A 21,247-nucleotide genomic window follows, 5' to 3' on the forward strand; every position below is an offset into this window, starting at 1 on the left:
TATCTCTCCTAGATCTATTTTCCAGGTCTGTTGTTTTCCCAAGGTTTTTTACTTTTTTTTTTTTCTATTTTTTCATTTTAAAAAAATTTTTTTGCTTAACTGATTCTTGATGTCTCATCAAGATATTCATTTCCATTTGTTTAATAATCCTTAGATTGTCTTTCCTATGTCTATTTTCTAAGTCAGTTGTTTTTCCTAGGTGTTATTTCATATTTTCTTCTATTTTTTCTTTCTTTCTTTTTTTTTTTTTTTTGTTTGACTGATTCTTTTTCCAATTCACAAATTCTGTTTTCCTGGAAGTTCTTTATCTTTTCCATTTCACATTTCAGGGAGTTGTTTTTTCCTACTTTATCAAATCTTTCTTTTAATTAATTATATGCCTTTTCCAGACCCTCTTGCAGAGTTTTCTTTTCCTTACTTATTTTTTCTTCTAACTCTCTTTTAACATCCTTTTTAATTTATTCTAGGAGAACCTTGCATGGTGGGGATCAGGTTATAGCACCCTTTGGCGTTTCATCTAGAGACAATCTACTTTTAGTCTCCTCAGGTTTTGAAATCAGTTCTCTTTCACTGTAGAAACTGTGTATAGTTAGAACTCGCTTTGCCTTTGTTACTCATTTAAAAAAAAATGAAATCTGCTTTTAGGTCAAGGAGTTTCCATGCTTCCTTTATAGACCAGGAAGCAACAGTGGCTGTGCTGGGATCAGCAGCTGTGCTGGGATTGTGCTGAGTCACTCCCAGTGCTTGATGGACATGGTCAGATCTCATGAGACTCTGGCACTTTGTGTTTGTGTTGGATGTAAAACAATTCATTTAAAAGTTCAATTGCCCAAATGCAAAAAGAGGTAAAAAAAGCTAACTGAAAAAAAAAATTACTAAAAGTTAGAATTGAACAAATGGAAGTGAATGACTCAATGAGAGAAGAATCAGTCAAACAAAATTAAAAAAAAAATGGAAAAAAATACCTTTGTAAATACCTCATCATAAAAATAACTGACCTGGAAAATATATCTGGGAGACACAATCTAAGAATTATTGCACTATCTGCAAACCATGATGAAAAAAGAGCTTAGACATCATCTTTCAGGAAATCATCAAGGAAAACTGCCCTGATATCCTAGAACCAGAAGGTAAAATAGCCATTGAAGGAATTCACAAATTACTTCCTAAAAGAGACCCTAAAATGAAAACTCCAAGGAATATTGTAGCTAAATTTCAGAATTATCAGATCAAGTAGAAAATATTGCAAGCAGTCAGAAAGAAATAATTCAAATATTGAGCAACAATCAGGATTACCTAGGACTTAGCAGCTTCTACTTTAACAGCTTGAAGGGCCTAGAATCTGAAATTCCAAAAACCAAGATAACTTTAATTGCAGCCAATAATCAATTATACAGCAAAGTTAAATATTATCTTTCTGGGGAAAAGGTGGACATTTATTTTCATTTATTTTTGATGAAAAGATCAGAACTGAAGAGAAAACTTGATTTCCAAATACAGGACTCAAGAGAAGCATAAAAAGGTAAAAAGGGAAGGAAAACAAAACTATGTTTTTTTAAAGGTTAAAACGTTTACATTCCTATATGAAAAGATGATATGTTTAACTCTTGAGAATTATATCTTTGTTAAGGGTATACTTATAGGTATAGGTAGGATTTGACTTTATCATGATGTTATAAAAATAAAGAAACTAGAGGTGGAAAAGGTTTTGTACTGAAAGAAGAGGAAAAGGGACATATAATGGCCACGTTATATCACATGAAGAGGCCAAAAAGATCTATTACAATTAAGGGAAAGAAGAGAGGGGGGTGAGAATTGTGTGAACATTAATTTCATTGGATTTGGTTCAAAAAGAGAATATCAGACATTTGGTGTGATGAAAAAACTTGACTCACCCTGTAGGGAAGTAGAAGGGGAAAGAGATAAGAAAGGGGGAAGAGATTGTAAAAGGTGAAGACAGCATGAGGGAGGTGGTGGTCAGAAGCAAAACACTGAACAGGAGAGAAAGTGGGAAAGAAAAGCGAAAACTTGGGGAAAATAAGATGGCATGAAATTCAGAATTAATAATTTTCACTGTGAAAGTGAATGGAATGAACTCTCTTATAAAACAAAAGCAGATATCAGACTGGATTAAAAGCCATAATCCTACAATATGTTGTTTACAAGGTATTTCTTGTAAGTAGAGTGATACATACAGGGTAAAGGTAAAAGGCTGGAACAGAATTTATTATGCTTCATCTGAAATAAAAAAAAAGCAGGTATAGCAATCCTGATTTCAGATCAAGCAAAAGCAAAAATAGATCTCATTAAAATAGATAAAGAAGGAAATTATATTTTGTTAAAGGGTTCCATAGATAATGGAGTAATATTAATATTAAACATGTATGCACCAAGGGGCATGGCATCCATATTCCTGGAGAAGAAGTTAAGAGAGCAGCAAGACGAAATAGATTGATATATGTATATATGGTATTTTTAAATATAATTACATACTAGTATACTCTCAGTCTTACTCTATCAGAACTAGGCAAATTCAACCACAAAATAAATAAGAAGATAAGGATGTACATAGAATTTTAGAAAAGCTGGGTATGATAGACCTTTGGAGAAAATTGAATGAGAACAGAAAGGAATATACTTTTTTTTTTCTCAGTGTTACATGGAACATGCACAAAAATTGATCATATATGAGGGCATAAAAACATCAAAATCAAATAAAGAAGGGCAAAAATAGTAAATTCATCCTTTTCAGCTCATGATGCAATAAAAATTACATGTAAAAAAAGGGCCAGGATAAAATAGACCAAAGTTAATTTGGAAACTTAATAATCTAATCCCCCCAAAAGAGTGGGTTGAAACAAGAAATCAGAGACACAATGGATAATTTCATCCAAGAGAATAACAACAAGACAACATGTGCCAAAATTTATGGGATGCAGCTGAAGTAGTTCTTAGTAGAAATTTTATATCTCTAGATGCTTACTTGAATATAATAGAGAAAGAGAAGATCAATGAACTGGACGTGTAATTAAAAAAAAAAACAAGCAGAAAAAGATCAAATTAAACACCCCATTAAATACCAAATTTGAAATTCTGAAAATAATTTAAAATTATTCTCATAAGTCTTGGCTTCAAGAGAGAATATCAAACATATTTAGTTTGATAGAAAAAATTGTCTCACCTTATAGGGAAATAGAAGGGAAAAAGGGAAAGGAAATTGGGATGCTAATAGAAGGAGAATAGAAGTTCTGAAAATAAGAAATTTATTGAACTAATAAATAAAACTAAGAGTTGGTTTCATAAAAAAATCAACAAAATAGATAAAGCTTTACTTCATTTGATTAGAAAAAGAAAAGAAGAAAATCGAATTGCTAATATCAGAAATGAAAAAGGTAAACTTTCCACTAATAAAGATGAAATTAAAGCAATAATTTGAAGCTATTTTGCCCAACAAAATATGATAATCTAAGTAAAAGGGTTAATACTTGCAAAAATATAGATTTCCTAGATTAATAGAGGAGGAAATAAATTACCTAAATAATCCCATTTTAGAAAAAGAAACAGAACAGGCTATTAATCAAGTCCCTAACAAAAAATCTCCAGGACCAGATGGATTTACAAGTTAATTCTATCAAACATTTAAAGAACAATCAATTCTAATACAAATAGTTTGAAAAAATAGGGAAAGAGTCTTGCCAAATTCCTTTTTATGACACAGATATGGTGCTGATATCTAAGCAGGTAGGGTCAAAACAGAGAAAGAAAATTATAGACAAATTTTCTAATGAATATTGATACAAAAATCTTAAATAAAATATTAGCAAAGAGATTACAGCAAGATATCACCAGTATAATACCCTATAATCAAGTAGGATTTATGTTAGGAATGCTGGAGTGGTTCAATAGTAGGAAAATTATTAGCTTTCTTGATTATATCAATAACTAAACTAGCAGAAATCACAATTATCTCAATAGATTTAGAAAAGTCACTTGACAAAATCCAACACCCACTTCTATTAAAAACATTAGAAAGCATAGGAATAAATGGATTTTTCCTTTAAATGATCAGTAGCATCTATTTAAAATCATAAGCAAGCATCATATATAATGGGGATAAACTAGAAGTATTTCCAAATATAATAATGGGTGAAACAAGTTTCCCACTATTTAATACTGTACTAGAAATGGTAACTTTGGCAATAAGAGAAGAAAGAGAAATCAAAGGAATTAGAATAAATTAATGAGGAAACAAAATTATCACTTTTTGCAAAAGATATGATGGTATATACTTAGAGAATCCTAGAAAATCAACTAAAAATTACTAAAACAATTAATAACTTCAGTAAAGTTGCAGGATACAAAATAAATCTACATAAATCATCAGCAGTAAGAAATACAAAAAGAAATCCTATTTAAAATAATTGTAGATAATGTAAAATATTTGGGAGTCTATCTGCCAAGACAAAGTCAGGAACTATATGAATACAATTACAAAACACTTTTCACACAAATGAACAGTTGGAAAAATATCAAGTGCTCATAGGTAGACTGAGCTAATATAATAAAAATGACAATTCTACCTAAATTAATCTACTTATTCAGTGCAATACCAATCAAACTCCAAAGGAATTATTTTAGAGAGCTAGGAAAAAATAATTATAATGTTAATATGGAAGAATTAAAAAGTCAAGAATTTCAAGGGAATTAGTGAAAAAATATAAGTGGAGGTGGCTTAGCTATACTAAACTTAAAACTATATTATAAAGCAGCAGTCATCAAAACCATTTGATACTGTGTAAGAAATAGAATAGTCTATCAGTGGAATGGTTAGTTTACAAAAAACAATAATCAATGACTATGATAACCGACCTTAGCTTCTGAGATAAGAACTCACTATTTGACAAAAATTGCTGGGAAAATTGGAAAATAGTATGGCAGAAACTAGGAATTGAGCAACACCTAACACTTTAAACCAAGATAAAATTGAATGAGTCCATGATTTAGATGTAAAGAGTGATACGATAAGCAAACTAGAAGAATAAAGGATAATCTATCAGATTTGTGGAGAATGTAGGAATTTGTGGTCAAATAAGAATAAGAGTAGATTATGAAACACAAAATGGATAATTTCGATCATATTAAGCTAAAAAGTTTTTGTATAAATGCAGACAAGATTACAAAAGAAGCAGAAAACTGGGGAAAAAATTTGCATCCAAGGCTTCTGATAAAAGTTCTTTTCTAAAAGATATAGAGAATTGACTCAACTTTATAAGAATATGTCATTTTTCCAATTGATAAAAGGAATTTTCATATGAAGAAATTAAAACCACTTCTATTCACATGAAAAAATGCTCTAAATCACCACTGATCAAAGAAATGCAAATTAAGACAACTCTGAGGTATCACTTACCTACCATTCAGATTGGCTAAAATGATAGGAAAATACAATGATAAGTGTTGGAGGGGATGTGGGAAAACGGGGCACTAATACATTGTTGATTGAGTTGTGAACAGGTTGACCATTCTGGAGAGCAATATGGAACTATGAAAGGGCTATCAAACTGTGCATACCCTTTGATCCAGCAGTATATCTACTGGGCTTGTATCCCAAAAAGATCATAAAGAGACCCACATGTGCAAAAGTATTTGTGGCAATCCTTTTGTAATGGCAAGGAATTGGAAACTGAGTGGATGCCTTTCAATTGGAGAATGACTACATAAATTATAGTATATGAATGTTATGGAATATTGTTGTTCTAAGAAACAATCTTCAGGATGATTTCAGAAAAGCTTAGAGAGACTTACATGAATTGATGGTGAGTGAAGTGAATAGAACCAAGAGAACATTTTACACAGCAATAACAAGATTATGTGACAATGAATTCTGACAGAGGTGGCTCTTTTTAACAATGAGTTGATTCAGGCCAATTCCAATGTCTTGGATGGAGAGAGCCATCTGAATCCAGAGAAAAGACTGTGGGAACTGCATGTGGATCATAGCATAGTACTTTCACCTTTTTTTTTGTTTGTTTTTGTTTACTTGCTTTTTGTTTTCTTTCTCAATTTTTTCCCTTTTTCATCTGAGTTTTTCTTGTGTAGCATGATAATTGTGGAAATACATATAGAAGGTGGATTTATGGTGGATTGCTTGCTGTCCAGCAAGGAGGGAGAGAAAAAAATTGGAATACAAGGTTTTGCAAGGGTGAATTTGAAAATTATATTTGCATATATTTTGAAAATAAAAAGCTATTATTAAAAAAAAAACTAATATGATGATTAAAGACAACTGTAATATCTTATACCAGGCTTCAAAAATAATAACTTTAGAAGTTTTTATTTGTAAAGTTGTAAGAGATATTGTTTAATAGCAGCTTATAAGAAATACCAGGAGGTTTTTTTTAATGGGGAACAAGTTCAAAAGATCTCAACAGTATGATATGACAACCAAAAAAAGTTGATGTGGTCTCATTTTGAACCAAAATGAATAGATAATATTGAGGAAAGGAGTTTATCTTGCAGTTCATCATCTGAATTGGTCATATTTTATCTGGACTGTCGTGTTCAATTTAAGAAATCAAACCAGTAAAATTCTTAAATAATAACTGAGGATGTACTTCCAGCCAAGATGGCAAGGAGGACACACACACATCTATCTAGGCTCCTTCTTGCCCTCAGAATACTTTCTTTTCATGACAAGGCCTCAGAATTAGTGCTTAACTGAAAAAAATCATGAATAATTACCAACAGAAGAGATTCTCCTCAAAATTCACCAGAAAAGGTCTGTTTTTGCTCATGGACAGGGACAGTTAGGCACAGACTGCAGGCAGGCAGAAAGAACACAAAAGGCAGCTCACACTGAGCAGACCTCAGGATGATGGGGTGTGATCTCAGGTGGTTTCTGTGGGGAGGACTTTACCACAGTGTGGCTACTTTGCCCTGGCAGCAAGCCAGTAGATCAGCAGAGAATCTATAAACACAGTGGGTAAAGACTATAACAAGGAAAAGCTAGGATTCCTCAGGACCTGGGCACAGCCACCCAGAGTGTCTCAGCACACTCTTGGAGTCTCAGAGTGCAGATGCAGTGCAGCAATTGCTATCTGGCTAGTGCCTCACTGTTGCTCCCTGCAGTCTGTAGAGGAAGCTTGGTAATACCATCCAGCCCTCCGGCCTCCCCAAAAAGCAGACCACATTTGCTTTTTCTGTTAGTTTGTTTTCCTTGATTCTTCTTTGACAAAATGAGCAAAAAATTAAAGTGTGCTCTAACAATAGAAAGCTTCTATATGAGCAGACTTCAAACCCTAAGGAGACTAAAAACAGATTGTCTACAGATGAATCCCCAAAAGGGGATATGATCTGGTCCCCAACACATAAGTCTCTCATAGAAGAAATTAAAAAGGTTCTCACAAGAGAGATAGAAGAAAATTGGAGAAAGGAAAGGTAAGCTTGGCAAGAGAGTCTGGATAAGTCATCCCACTCATTTAAAGATAGAGTGGACAAAGAAATCAAATCCTTTTTTAAAAATATTTTATTTTATTTCATAATAACTTTATATTGACAGAATCCATGGCAGGGTAATTTTTTTTTTTTACAACATTATCCCTTGCCCTCGCTTCTGTTCCGATTTTTCCCCTCCCTCCCTCCACCCCCTCCCCTAGATGACAAGCAGTCCTATATATGTTAAATATGTTGCAGTATATCCTAGATACAATATATGTGTGCAGAACTGAGCAGTTCTCTTGTTGCACAGGGAGAATTGGATTCAGAAGGTAAAAAACAACTCGGAAAGAAAAACAAAAATTCAAATAGTTCACATTCGTTTCCCAGTGTTCTTTCTTTGGGTGTAGCTGCTTCTATACATCATTTATCAATTGAAATTGAGTCTTTGTCAAAGAAATCCACTTCCATCAGAATACATCCTCATACAACATCGTTGTTGAAGTGTAAAGTGATCTCCTAGTTCTGCTCATTTCACTTAGCATCAGTTCATGTAAGTCTCTCCAAGCCACTCTGTATTCATCCTGCTGGTCATTTCTTACAGAACAATAATATTCCATGACATTCATATACCACAATTTATCCAGCCATTCTCCAATTGATGGGCATCCATTCAATTTCCAGTTTCTAGCCACTACAAACAGGGCTGCCACAAACAGAAATCAAATCCTTAAAAAACATGATTAGTGAATTGGAAAAGGTAAACAATTCCAAGGAAAACAGAATTAGTGAATTTGAAAAAGAAAATAGCTCTCTAAAAAAATAAAATTGGTGAAATGGAAAAAAAAAATTCCATAGAATAAACAACTCATTTAAAAACTCAATTGGACAATTACAAAAAGAAATTTTAAAAAGTAAATGAAGAAAATAATTCATTAAAAATCAGAATTGAACAAAAGGAAATGAATGACTGGAGGAGACACCAAGAATCAGTCAAGCAAAACAAACAAACAACAAAAAAATGAAACAATGGAAAAAATGTCAAATACCTTCTTGGGAAAACAACAGACCTGGAAAATAGGTCTAGGAGAGATAATCTGAGAATTATTGGACTACCTGAAAAATATGATGAAAAAAAGAGCCTAGACACTATTTTTTCCAGTAAATTGTCAAAGAGAACTGACCCTATGTTATAGAAACAGAGGGTAAAATAGAATTGAAAGACTTCATTGATCATCTACTGAAAGGGACCCTAAAATCAAAACTCCAAAAAATATTGCTGCTAAATTCCAGAACTATCAGACCAAGGAAAAATACTACAGGCAGCTAGGGAAAAATAATTTAAATATAGAGGAGCCACAATAAAGATTACTCAGGATCTAGCAGCATCCACATTAAAGGATCGAAGGGCCTGGAATCTGATATTCCAAAAGGCTAAGGAACTTGGTATGCAGCCAAGAATAACTTACCCAGGCAAAATGAGCATTTTTTTTCCAGAGAAGAAGATGGACATTCAATGAAATAGATGAACTTCATCTATTTCTGATGAAAAAACCGGAACTAAGCAAAAAAAGTTTGATCTCTACATATAGGACTCAAGAGAAACATAAAAAGGTAAAAAGGAATCTTAGGAACTATATTTGTGTTATAAATATACATAAAAAACACATGTATAATTTGTTCTGGAAACTAGAGGTGGGAAAGGAAAGGAAATTGTACCAGAAAAAGGGTAAAGTGGGAGTACTACATCTCAAGAAGAGGCAAGGGAAACCTATTATATCTTAGGAAAAGAAGGGAGGGGGGTGAACATAGTGTGTATCTTACTCTATTCAGAATTGTCTTAAAGAGAAAATTATTAGACATATTTGATTTAGAGAGAAACTTCTTTCACCTCACTGAAAAATGGGAGGGGAAAAGTGAAAAGGGAAGGAGTAAGATAAGTGGAAGGGAATACAGAAATTGTGAAGAAAAGGGGTGGAATTCTAAGGTGGGGAAAGGGATCCTAAAAAAGGGAGGGCTGTGAGAGGCAAGTGGTGCTTACAAGTTTAATACTGGGGAGGGGGGTAAGGGAGAAGGAAAGGAGAAAAGCATAAGCAGGGATTAACAAGATGGCAAGTAATACAGAATTAGTAATTTTAATCATAAATGTGAATGGGGTAAACTCCCCCATAAAGTGGAAACAGATAGCAAACTTAAAAGCCAGAATCCTACAATATGTTGTTTACGGGAAACACACTTGAAGCAGGGCAATACATACAGCGTAAAGGTGAAAGACTGGAGCAGAATCTACTATGCTTCAGGGGAAGTAAAAAAAAAAACAGGGGTAGCCATTCTGATCTCAGATCAAGCAAAACCAAAAATTGATCTAATTAAAAGAGATAAGGAAGGGCACTATATCTTGCTAAAGGATAACATAGATAATGAAGCAATATCAATATTAAACATATATGCACCAAGTGATATAGCATCTAAATTCTTAAAAGAGAAATTAAGAGAGCTGCAAGAAGAAATAGACAGCAAAACTACAACCCTGCACTCTCAGAATTAGATAAATCTAGCCACAAAATTAATAAGAAAGAAGTCAGAGATAAATAGAATACTAGAAAAATTAGATATGATAGATCTTTAGAGAAAACTAAATGGAGACAAAAAGGAGTATACTTTCTTCTCAGGAGTTCATGCAAGCTATACAAAAACTGGCCATATATTAGGACATAAAGACCTCAAATTTAAATGCAAAAAGGCAAAAATAGTAAATGCATTCTTTTCAGATCATGATGCAATTAAAATTACATTCAATAAAAAGCCAGGGGAAAATAGACCAAAAAATAATTGGAAACTAAATAATATCATACTAAAAAATGATTGGGTGAAACAGCAAATCATAGGCATAATTTATAACTTCACCCAAGAAAATGACAATAATGAGATATCATACCAAAATGTGTATGCAGCCAAAGCAGTAATAAGGTGAAATTTTATATCTCTAGAGCCCTACTTGCATAAAATATATAAAGAGAAGGTCAATGAATTGGGTTTGCAACTAAAAAAGCTAGAAAAGGAACAAATTAAAACCCCCCAGTCAAACATTACATTTGAAATTCTAAAAATAAAAGAAGAGATTAATAAAATTGAAAGTTAAAAAAAAACTATTGAATTAATTAAAAAAACTGAGTTGGTTTTATGAAAAACCCAATAAAATAGATAAACCCTTAATAAATCTGATTAAAAAAAGGAAAGAGGAAAATGAAATTATTAGTCTTAAAAATGAAAAGGAAGAACTCGCCACCAATGAAGAGGAAATTAGAGCAATAATTAGGAGTTACTTTGCCAAAGTTTATGCCAATAAATTTGATAACTTAAATGAAATGGAAGAATGTCTTCAAAAATATAGCTTGCCCAGATTAACAGAGGAAGAAGTAAATGTAAAATTCTCTTGCTTCTTTTTTCTTGGGGTCTTAGGGGGTCTTGGAAGCAGCCTTCATTTCAGTCAGAGTAATCACCACAAGTACAGCCAGGTGTTAAAGTCCAAATCCTCTATTGTCTCCTTTAAAGTCTTGTCTCCTTTCCTGAAGCTTGGTTAGCTTTCTTAGAGGCCTTCTCTCTCCTTGGTTCTAAGAGCTTGAGCTCCTGCCTCCCTCTCTGCCCTCTGAATTTCTCCAAATCCAAAGGTTTGTGCTTCAACCTCCAGCCACCACAAAGGTAGTTGATGGAAGGAATATGTCTCAGCTTTTGAGACCTTATCATTCACTTGTCTTTTCTGTTCCTGAGAGCTTCTTGCTTATATGCTCTATACTATAAATCAATCATTATATCACTAGGAAACCATTATTTGTTGTAGGATTAAATCAATGCTAAACTAGATTTAACCATTGTCTCCTCAATTCCACTTATACCTTGTTTCAAGTTCTGTCCCATGACAAATAAATTGTCCCATTTTATTTAAACAGTCCCATTTTAGAAAAAGAAATAGAACAAGTTATTAATCAACTCCCTAAGAAAAAATTCCCAGGACCAAATGGATTTACATGTGAATTCTACCAAACATTTAAAGAACAATTAACTCCAATGCTATATAAACTATTTGAAAAAATAGGGATTGAAGGAGTCCTACCAAATTCCTTTTATGACATAGACATAGTATTGATACCTAAACCAGGTAGGTTGAAAACAGAAAGAAAATCACAGACCAATCTCCCTAATGAATTTTGATGCAAAAATCTTAAATAAAATATTAGCAAAAATATTAGAGAAAATCATCCCCAGCGTAATACACAATGACCAAGTAGGATTTATACTGGGAATGCAGGGCTGGTTTAATATTAGGAAAACTATTAGCATAATTGACTATATGAATAACCAAATAAACAAAAAACATATGATCATCTCAATTGATGCAGAAAAAGTACTTGATAAAATTCAACATCCATTCCTAATAAAAAACACTTGTGAGTATAGGAATAAATGGACTTTTCTTTAAAATAGTCAGGAGCATATATTTAAAACCATTAGTAAGCATCCTATATAATGGGGATAAACTGGAACCATTCTCAGTAAAATCAGGAGTGAAATAAGGTTGCCCAATATCATCATTATTATTCAATATTGTGTTAGAAATGCTCACTTTAGCAATAAGAGTTGAGAAAGTGATTAAAGGAATTAGAATAGGTAATGAAGAAACCAAATTATCACTTTTTGCATATGATAAGATGGTATACTTAGAGAATCCCAGAGATTCTACTAAAAAGCTATTAGAAATAATTTACAACTTTAGCAAAGTTGCAGGATACAAAATAAATTCACATAAATCCTCAGCATTTTTATACATCACCAACAATATTTAGTAGCAAGAGATACAAAGAGAAATCCCATTCAAAATAATTGTTGATAGCATAAAATATTTGGGAATCTATGCACTAATGGAAAGTCAGGAATTATATGAGCAAAATTACAAAACACTTTCCACACAAATGAAGTCACATTTAACTAATTGGAAAAATATTAAGTGTTTTTGGATAGGCCAAGCAAATATAATAAAAATGACATACTACCTAAACTAATCTATTTATTTAATGCTATACCAATCAGACTGAAAAGAAACTATTTTACTAACCTAGAAAAAATAACAATAAAATTCATATGGAAGAACAAAAGATCAAGAATTTCAAGGGAACTAATGAAAAAAAAATCAAATGAAGGAGACCTAGCTGTACCTGATCTAAAACTATATTATAAAGCAGCAGTCACCAAAACCATTTGGTATTGGCTAAGAAGTAGAGTAGTTGATCAGTAGAATAGGTTAGGTTCACAGGACAAAATAGTCAATAACTATAGCAATCTAGTGTTTGACAAATTCAAAGAGCCCAATTTTTTGGATAAGAATTCACTATTTGACAAAAACTGCTGTGAAAACTGGAAATTAGTATAGCAGAAACTAGGCATAGACCCACTCTTAACATTGTACACCAAGATAAGATCAAAATGGGTGCATAATTTAGGCATAAAGAACGAGATTATAAATAAATTAGAGGAACACGGGATAGTTTACCTCTCAGACTTGTGGAGGAGGAAGGAATTTGTGACCAAAGAAGTATTAGAGATCATTATTGATCACAAAATGGAAAATTATGATATCAAATTAAAAAGCTTTTGTACAAACAAAACTAATACAAACAAGATTAGAAAGGAAGCAATAAACGAAAGCATTTTTACAGTTAAAGGTTCTGATAAAGGCCTCATTTCCAAAATGTATTTTTGAATTGACTCTAATTTATAACAATTTATAAGAAATCAAGCCATCCTCCCATTGATAAATAGTAAAGGATATGAACAGAGAATTTCCAGATGATGAAATTGAAACTATTTCTACTCATATGGAAGGGTGTTCCAAATCACTATTGATCAGAGAAATGCAAATTAAGACAACTCAGAGATACCACTACACATCTGTCAGATTGCCTAAGATGACAGGAAAAGATAATGATGAATGTTGGAGGGGATGCGGAAAAACGGGAACACTGATGCAATATTGGTGGAATTGTGAATGAATCTAATCATTCTGGAGAGCAATCTGGAATTATGCTCAAGTTTGATAACTGTGCATACCCTTTGATCCAGCAGTGTTATTACTGGGCTTATATCCCAAAGAGATATTAAAGAAGGGAAAGAGAACTGTATGTGCCAAAATGTTTGTGGCAGTCCCTTTTGTAGTGGCTAGAAAATGGAAAATGAATGGATGCCCATCAATTGGAGAATGGTTGGGCAAATTGTGGTATATGAATATTATGGTATATTATTGTTCTGTAAGAAATGACAGGAGGATGAATACAGAGAGGTTTGGAGAAACTTACATGAACTGATGCTGAGTGAAATGAGCAGAATCAGGAGATTATTATACACTTCAGTAACGAAACTGTATGAGGTTGTATTCTGATGGAAGTGAATATCTTTGACAAAGAGAAGATCTAATTCAGTTTCAATTGGAAGTGAATGTGGACTATTTGTATTTTTGTTTTTCTTCCCAGGTTATTTTTACTTTCCGAATCCAATTCTTCTTGTGTAACAAGAGAACTGTATGGATCTGCACATATATATTGTATCTAGGATATTTAACATGTATAAGACTGCCTGCCATTTAGAGGAGGGGGTGGAGGAAGGGAAGGGAAAAGTTGGAACAGAAGTGAATGCAAGGGACAATGTTGTAAAAATTATCCATGCATATGTTCTTTCAACAAAAAGCTATAATTTAAAAATAATAATAATAATCAAGGAATGTTCAAAATAGGAAGGCTAGGATAGAAAGAGTCTTCCTTTTCCTTCCCTCCTTCCTAACTTCACTATTAATGTCAAAGAACCTGCTAAGCTAGCTCCTAGTCAATATTGTATTCCTTGATTCTTTCCTTTCACTCAACTTCGATATTATTATTACTGTTCTTTTTATTGTCACTGTTACTTTGTTTCTGTTTCTATATTACTATTACTAAATTTTGTCATTTCTGTCTTCACAACATCTCCCTTCTATGATCTCATTTGTCTCCTCACATAGTTATTTACTTTGTTCAGACCTCATCACTTTTCTCATTGGTGTAATTGCCTTGTCAATCCAGGCCATTTTTTACTCAGCTATCAAAATGACTTTTTAAAAGTGAAAATCTGGCTATAATGCCCCACTCCCGCTCCCCACTCTACCCCATAAATAAACTTCAATGACTCCATATTACCTCTAGGATCAAATATAAAGTTCTCTGGCCCTTCCCCACTTCTTTCCCAATTTTTTTTAATACTTTATTATCCTCTACACCTTCAACAATCCAGAAACCTACTTGCATTTCTTCCAACTCCTTTCTCAGTTACTTTGTACTGACTGATTGGAATGCTCTTCCTGTTCACCTCTTTCTTTTAATTTCCTTGGATTTTTTCATGTTTCTGCACAAATCCCACTTTCTTCAGGAGGTCTTTTCTTGTCCCTCCAGCTGCTAGTGCTTTATTCTCTAAGACTGTTATATCCATGTTATATAACTTTTGTGTACCTATTTATCTTTTAAAAATATTTTTTTATTTTTACCATTACATGTAAAGAAAATTTTCAACATTCATATTTTCTGAAAGATTTTGTGTTCCAAATTTTTCTTCTTCCCTCCTTTTCCTACCTACTTCCAAATGTGACAAGCAATCTTAAATAAGTTATACATGTGTAATCATGTAAAAAACATATTTCCTCATGACTCTTGTGAAGAAAAAAAGAACAAAAGAAAAATTGATAAAAAAACCAAGCAAAAAATGAAAATAGTGTGCTTCAATTCACATTTAAATTCTATCCCTTCTTTCTCTGGACATTTTCCTTCATGAGACTCTTTGTTTTGGATCACTGTATTTCTGAGAAGAGTTCAGTCAACCATAGTTGATGATTTCAGTGTTACTATTACTGCTGTCCCTAGTCATCTTTATACTATTTCCATTATTAGAATTTAAGATCCTTGAGAGTAGAGATTGTTTTTGCTTCTCTTGTGTCTCCTGCACTGTGCCTAGCCCACAGTAAGCACATAATAAATGCATATTGACTGACTGACCAACTGACTCTATTGTGTCAGATAAAATATTTGTGGCTATTTTTCTTAGAGACTTGAAGAGTGGGGAAGAAGGGAGCATGTTGACTGTCTTCAATGATTTTGAAGGATTATAAGATATATTTGAAGGACAGTAGTAAATTCTATTTGACTGGGGGAACTTAAGTTTTAAAAAGCTGAAGAAATAGGCAGAGGTCAGCATGTAAGAGGCCTTGAATGACAGATAAAAGAGCCTGAAATAGATAACTAAGAGGAAGTAGTTACCTACAGAAGGCTTTTGAACTGAGATTAAACAGATAATAGTGCTTCCTTCTTATTCTTCAACCATTGAATTCTTATGTGTATTTTAAAACCCACCTTGAATGCTAGCTGTTTTATATATTTTCTGGGATTGTGGTTTATCCTTTTGATTAACTATAGTTCCAGTATAGAAAGGATCCTGTCTTTATAATTTGCTCCTTTCCAAGTAGGCATATAACAAATGTTTGTTGGATGAATCAGATGTTTGTTCTATCCTTTGAAAACTTTAAAAGACTGTGAATGTTAATAAGAACAGATAAAGAGAATGAAGAGGAGAAATAGAAGAATTAAAATTAGAATTGGAATAAGAAGAGGAGGAGAAGGAATGAAGAATTGAAATTATCATTGAAAAAAGAAAAGAACAAGGAGGAGAAAGAGGAAGAAGAGGAGAAATAGAAAAATTAAAATTAGAATTGCAAGAAGAAAAGGAGGTAGAAAAAGAAGATGAGAATTTTCCTCCTATGGAGAAGACAAAAAAGCTAATTCCATTTGTGTGGGAGGGAGGCAGGCTGGTATATTTTAGGTGCTTATTGGCAAGCTGATTACACAATCAGAGTTGCCTAAGATCTTGTGCTGGCTCATTACCCCCAAGCCTTCACTGATTTTTGGTAATGAAGCAAAACAGAGATGGGCAGAGCAAAGCATTCCATTACCCAATTACCATTATGTGTTGTCAGAAAATAATTACGTTATTCACACACATCCATCCTAGCCACATTGTCATAAAATCTTATTATTCTGTTGCTCTAGGAGCAGATTCGTCTTTTTAAAACTCTTATGCCCTCCAAATGTCCTCTGGTCTTCTGAACAGAACCTTTATAATGTGGGGGTGGGGAGCAGGGCCCTGTTCCAGAAGAACACTGCTAATTTGAAAGGGAACAGATTCCATAATTCCATACTTCTGTTATGTTAAACATTTGCTGTTAAGTCTCTCAAGAAATCTCAACTCATCCATTCCAAGAATCTCCTGAAGTCCCAATTTAATCCGCTCTCAGAATTACCAAGAGATACACAAATCACTTTCTTCCTGTCCTCAGCCAGCCTTTTGCTTTTGCCTCATTTTGAATACCAGTCGTTTAAGTTTTGGCTTAGCCCGTTTTGTTTGTATAAAAAGTCACCATCCAAAGGCTTTAGTGGAGGTTTGGGTGACTGCCATTCTGTCTAGAGAAGGAAAGAGATTCCTTATTGCCCGGGGCAGTGGCATTTTAAAATATCTTTGAAAGTAGTTCCTGAAGGGAATCCCCAAAATGTATTGGGCAACGATGGCATTAATGGAATAAGTATATTTTCTTCCTCCAAAGAGACTACTATAAAAGACAATACTCCCTTACAAAAAAATCAATCCTACCTCATGTGCCAATGCCATGGTAGGCAAATTTTATACAATGTTTCTATTATAGTATATTGTCAAAGTCTTTATATATCTAAGCCTTATAGAAATCTTCAAATGAATTTCAAGAAGCCAAATCAGTCCCTTCTTTACCATCATCCTGTCCAATACTGGACATTGCTCAAACACAGAAGTTTAAAGAAAAATAGACAAGAAGACAGAACTCTCTCAAAAAAAAAAAGTTTGTCCTGGCTGACCTTGGGGGTGGGGACACCATAGAGATTACTGGGTGAAACTCAATTTATCACTTTGAAAATATTTTCATGAGTGCTTAAATCCAACTTGAGTAGTCACAAAAGGAAGGCTTAAGTTATAAATACCATGTGACCTTTCTGCTACTAGTGAAATTCCCTGAATGCCAGTTAAATATTGATTTTGAATCTAAGCTTTTCCAATGAAATCAGTTGTACTGCCATGCTCCTTCTAAAAAAACCCAACCCACAACTACACCCATACATAGAATGAGAGCATAGGGGTGGGTGAGGGGAGTGGGGAAGGGACAAAGGGAGAGAGAAGGAGGGAAAGAGTTAAATGAACCAATCTTGGAAATTTAAAACTTAAATAAACACAATAAAAAACAAAAATTGGAAAAAGAAATCTTAAAGCAATGTAGCACAAGACCATTGCTCTAGTCTGAAGTAGTTCATTATTCTTGAATATCCAATCTCCATTGAAGGCAGTTTCCTGGCACCTATCTCTGTCTCAAGCTACCCCTTAACCTGAGCCCAGCTTGTTTCATAAAAAATCTGTTTTGATTCTGAAAGGCAATCTTGGCTTGGGTTAAAAAGAGTTGACAGTGTTGCTTTCATCTTCCTGGCCCAATTCTCATAATATAAAACAATAATTTAGGAGCATTTGTCATGCAAGATTTGAAACCATCCTCCTGTGGCAGCTTTGCACTTAAGCCCCCTGCAGCTGGGTGGCTGCTGACAGTAATTAGGAAGGCAGAACAAGAGCAGAATAATCTTCCTAATCCACTGCTCTCATCATGTCATCCCCTTGCCTTCCTCCTCACTCCCATATCTGCAGCGATTCCTCATTGCCTACCAAATATACTTAGTTTAGCATTGGAGACCTACAATAATTTAGTTTTAACCTATTTGATAACATGAATTCAATTCTCTATCCTGTGTATGAGGCTCCAAAAAAAACCCCAGAACTATTCCCTATTATTCATACTTCCCTAAATTCATCACTTTCTTTTTTGCAATTAGTCAGGAAGATCTGAAATGGAATCTAGTCTCAGACATTCAATAGCTGTTTGACCTATTCCAGTCACCTTGCCTTTGCCTCAGTTTTATCATCTGTAAAATGGGATTAATAATAGTACCTACCTCCCAGAGTTGTGTAGATCAAATGAGATGATTATAAAGTACCTACCATAGTCCGTGGCACCTAGTAAGCAGTATATAAATGCTAGCTATTGTTATTATGCCTCATATTTTTCAATATTTCAATTTTCAACATTTTAAGAATAATCTTCCCATTAATTTTTCATTATACATTGAGATCCTAACCATCTTTCAAGGCCCAATTCAGGTGCCATCTCATCCACAAGCTGTTGCTAGTTTTCATCCACCCCATGTTTTTTTTTTATTTCAGATCTCTCATAAGTAACATGTTATTTGTACTTCTCCATCACATCATGTGACCTGAACCTGGGGAGAAGAGGCCACTGAAGTGCTGCAAATAGCAATTTCTGAGTCTAGGAAAAGTCATATGAATCACAGTCTTAATTAAGTTGGTGGAGGACAGCAGGGACCCTGGCATACCACAAGGCCACTGCTAGGGGAAACCACAGGAAGAGTAGGAAAGCTTCCTATTTTAACCCTTTTTTCTTTCTAAATAGATGCTAACTCAACTTTTTATGATGCTGAAAACCAAGAGTACCACCAATAATCTCTATTAATATTGAGACTCTAGGACAAAGTCCCAGATATATCATCCCAGGTATGGCTCTGACCATCTAAGTCCTTACCACTTATCTTCATTAAACCCACTTACTTTTGTATTAACCCATCTAAAGCCTATATGACAGTCTCTTCTAATAGGTTTTTGACAATTGTTTGTCCTAGCTCCCCTCAATCCTCTACTATTAGGAACCTATGTGAAGTGAATACTATATGGTTTATTCTACCTTTTCCTCTTCTTTTTATCCTGTTTCTTGAAAGCAGCATATCACTGTCTGGTGTTTTCAAGGGAATATAAGCTATAAAATGCTGCAGAGTAAATATATTAAGGGCAGAGAAGAATATGACAGATGAAAAGACAATAGTTTCACAAATTCCCATAGTTCTAACACTTGAATAATGGTCCTAAACATGAGCAACAGGTAGAAGTACATCAATTTTACTTGGATTTGTTCATATCCAGGCTCCTCCTATCACAATTTTCCTTAAATTTTAATTCCACTTTAGTTGGGAATTTGCTCCTCCTTCCTTCCTCCCTTCCTTCCTCCTTCCTTCCTTCCTTCTTTCCTTTCTTCCTCTCTTCCTTCCTTCCTCTCTTCCTTCCTCCCTCTCTCCCTCCCTTCTTCCCTCCCTTCCTTCCTTTCTTTTTTCCTTCCCTTTTTCTTTCCTCCTTTCCTTTCTTTAAAAACAATAGCATTAAAAAAAGAAAAAAAGAAGAAAAGAAAAACAATAACATAACTTTTAATCAAAACCAACAGTAACCATCTTTGATATGTATGTATCCTGCTCCACATCTATGATTTTTGCACCTCTACTTAGAGAGAAAATTTGTTTCCCTTTGAGCTTCCCTTTCCACAGCTTGAGAAGAATTCATTACAATTTATTGCAGTTCAGCCATTTTTAGTATTGTTATTTACAGAGTGATAGCATAACATAGAGGAGAGAGCCAGTAATGTAATGTCACAGTCTCCTTGAACTGCCCTACTATAGTCATTCTGCCCCAAACCTCAGGTTATCATACCACCTTTCCCTCTTGATCATCAGAATAATTGATAAGGATAAAAGATCTTATATTTTAGAATATCAAATGCTCCTCCCCATCCCAATCTATTAGAATATCAGATACTTTTCCTCATCAGAATATCAGATAATCTTCTCAACTCCAGAACCTCCTCAACATGTCATCCTCACCTGCTCCCCATTATGTCATTGTTTCTGACTCCCTATAAAGAATCTCTATACCCCACATTTGATACTGAACACTTGAGGATGAGAGTCCAATCCAGTCAATTGACTTACTCTCCAATAAATTAAATTACAACTCTCTAACCTCTGTCTCCTCTCAGTTTCTCTGGCATTACAGTTTGGAGGCTTCCCACTGAGATTTTAGGAACTGAGAAGGAGACTAGGGGTTGAAGATGTTTCAAGTCTCCACCCTGGGTCTAGAAACAGTTGGGGATCTGGGTTTTTTCTTAGGTTAGTTCTCTGGATTTCTCCAGAGGCTCCAGGAAGAAAGCAGTTCACCAGCTGCAGCCACACCTAACTGTGGAGACTTTCAATTTCGCCACAGGAGAGAGTAAATTCAAGTGTAGCAAGACACAATCTGATCTACATGTCTGTCTATGCTAGCACCTAGAATCTCAGAAATAATGGAATGCTGATGGGCAATTCTGGGATGCTGAGTTAAGTGCACAAATGACTACAGACCTGACTCAGATTGAGTCATCCATCTCGAAACTAGAAAGCCAGGTTGACTCCTTTACTGAGATGGTATTCCAAAACTGAAGGGGACTTGACCTACTATTTCTGCAACAGGGAGGTCTGTGTGCTGCCCTAAATGAGGAATGCTATTTTTATGCTAATAACTCTGGGGTAATCAGGGAAAATCTGGCCTTGATTTGTAAGAATCTTGAGTCTAGATGACTAGAACAGAGTCAAAGAAAGAACTGGTACCAGTCTTTGTTTAATTCCTCCTCATGGCTAACCACCCTTATTACATCCCTTCCAGACCCTTGCTTCTCCTTCTTCCCCTTGCTGTAGGTCCTTGCATCTTCTCTAATCTTGTTCGCTTCATCTGTTTCCAGGTGGAGGAGGTCAAAATTATGATGTTAAGACCTCTTGGATATCAAGAGGAAAGCGATTCAATG

The sequence above is a fragment of the Antechinus flavipes genome, chromosome 2 (genome assembly GCF_016432865.1).
Source record: "Antechinus flavipes isolate AdamAnt ecotype Samford, QLD, Australia chromosome 2, AdamAnt_v2, whole genome shotgun sequence".
In the NCBI taxonomy this organism is placed as follows: domain Eukaryota; kingdom Metazoa; phylum Chordata; class Mammalia; order Dasyuromorphia; family Dasyuridae; genus Antechinus; species Antechinus flavipes.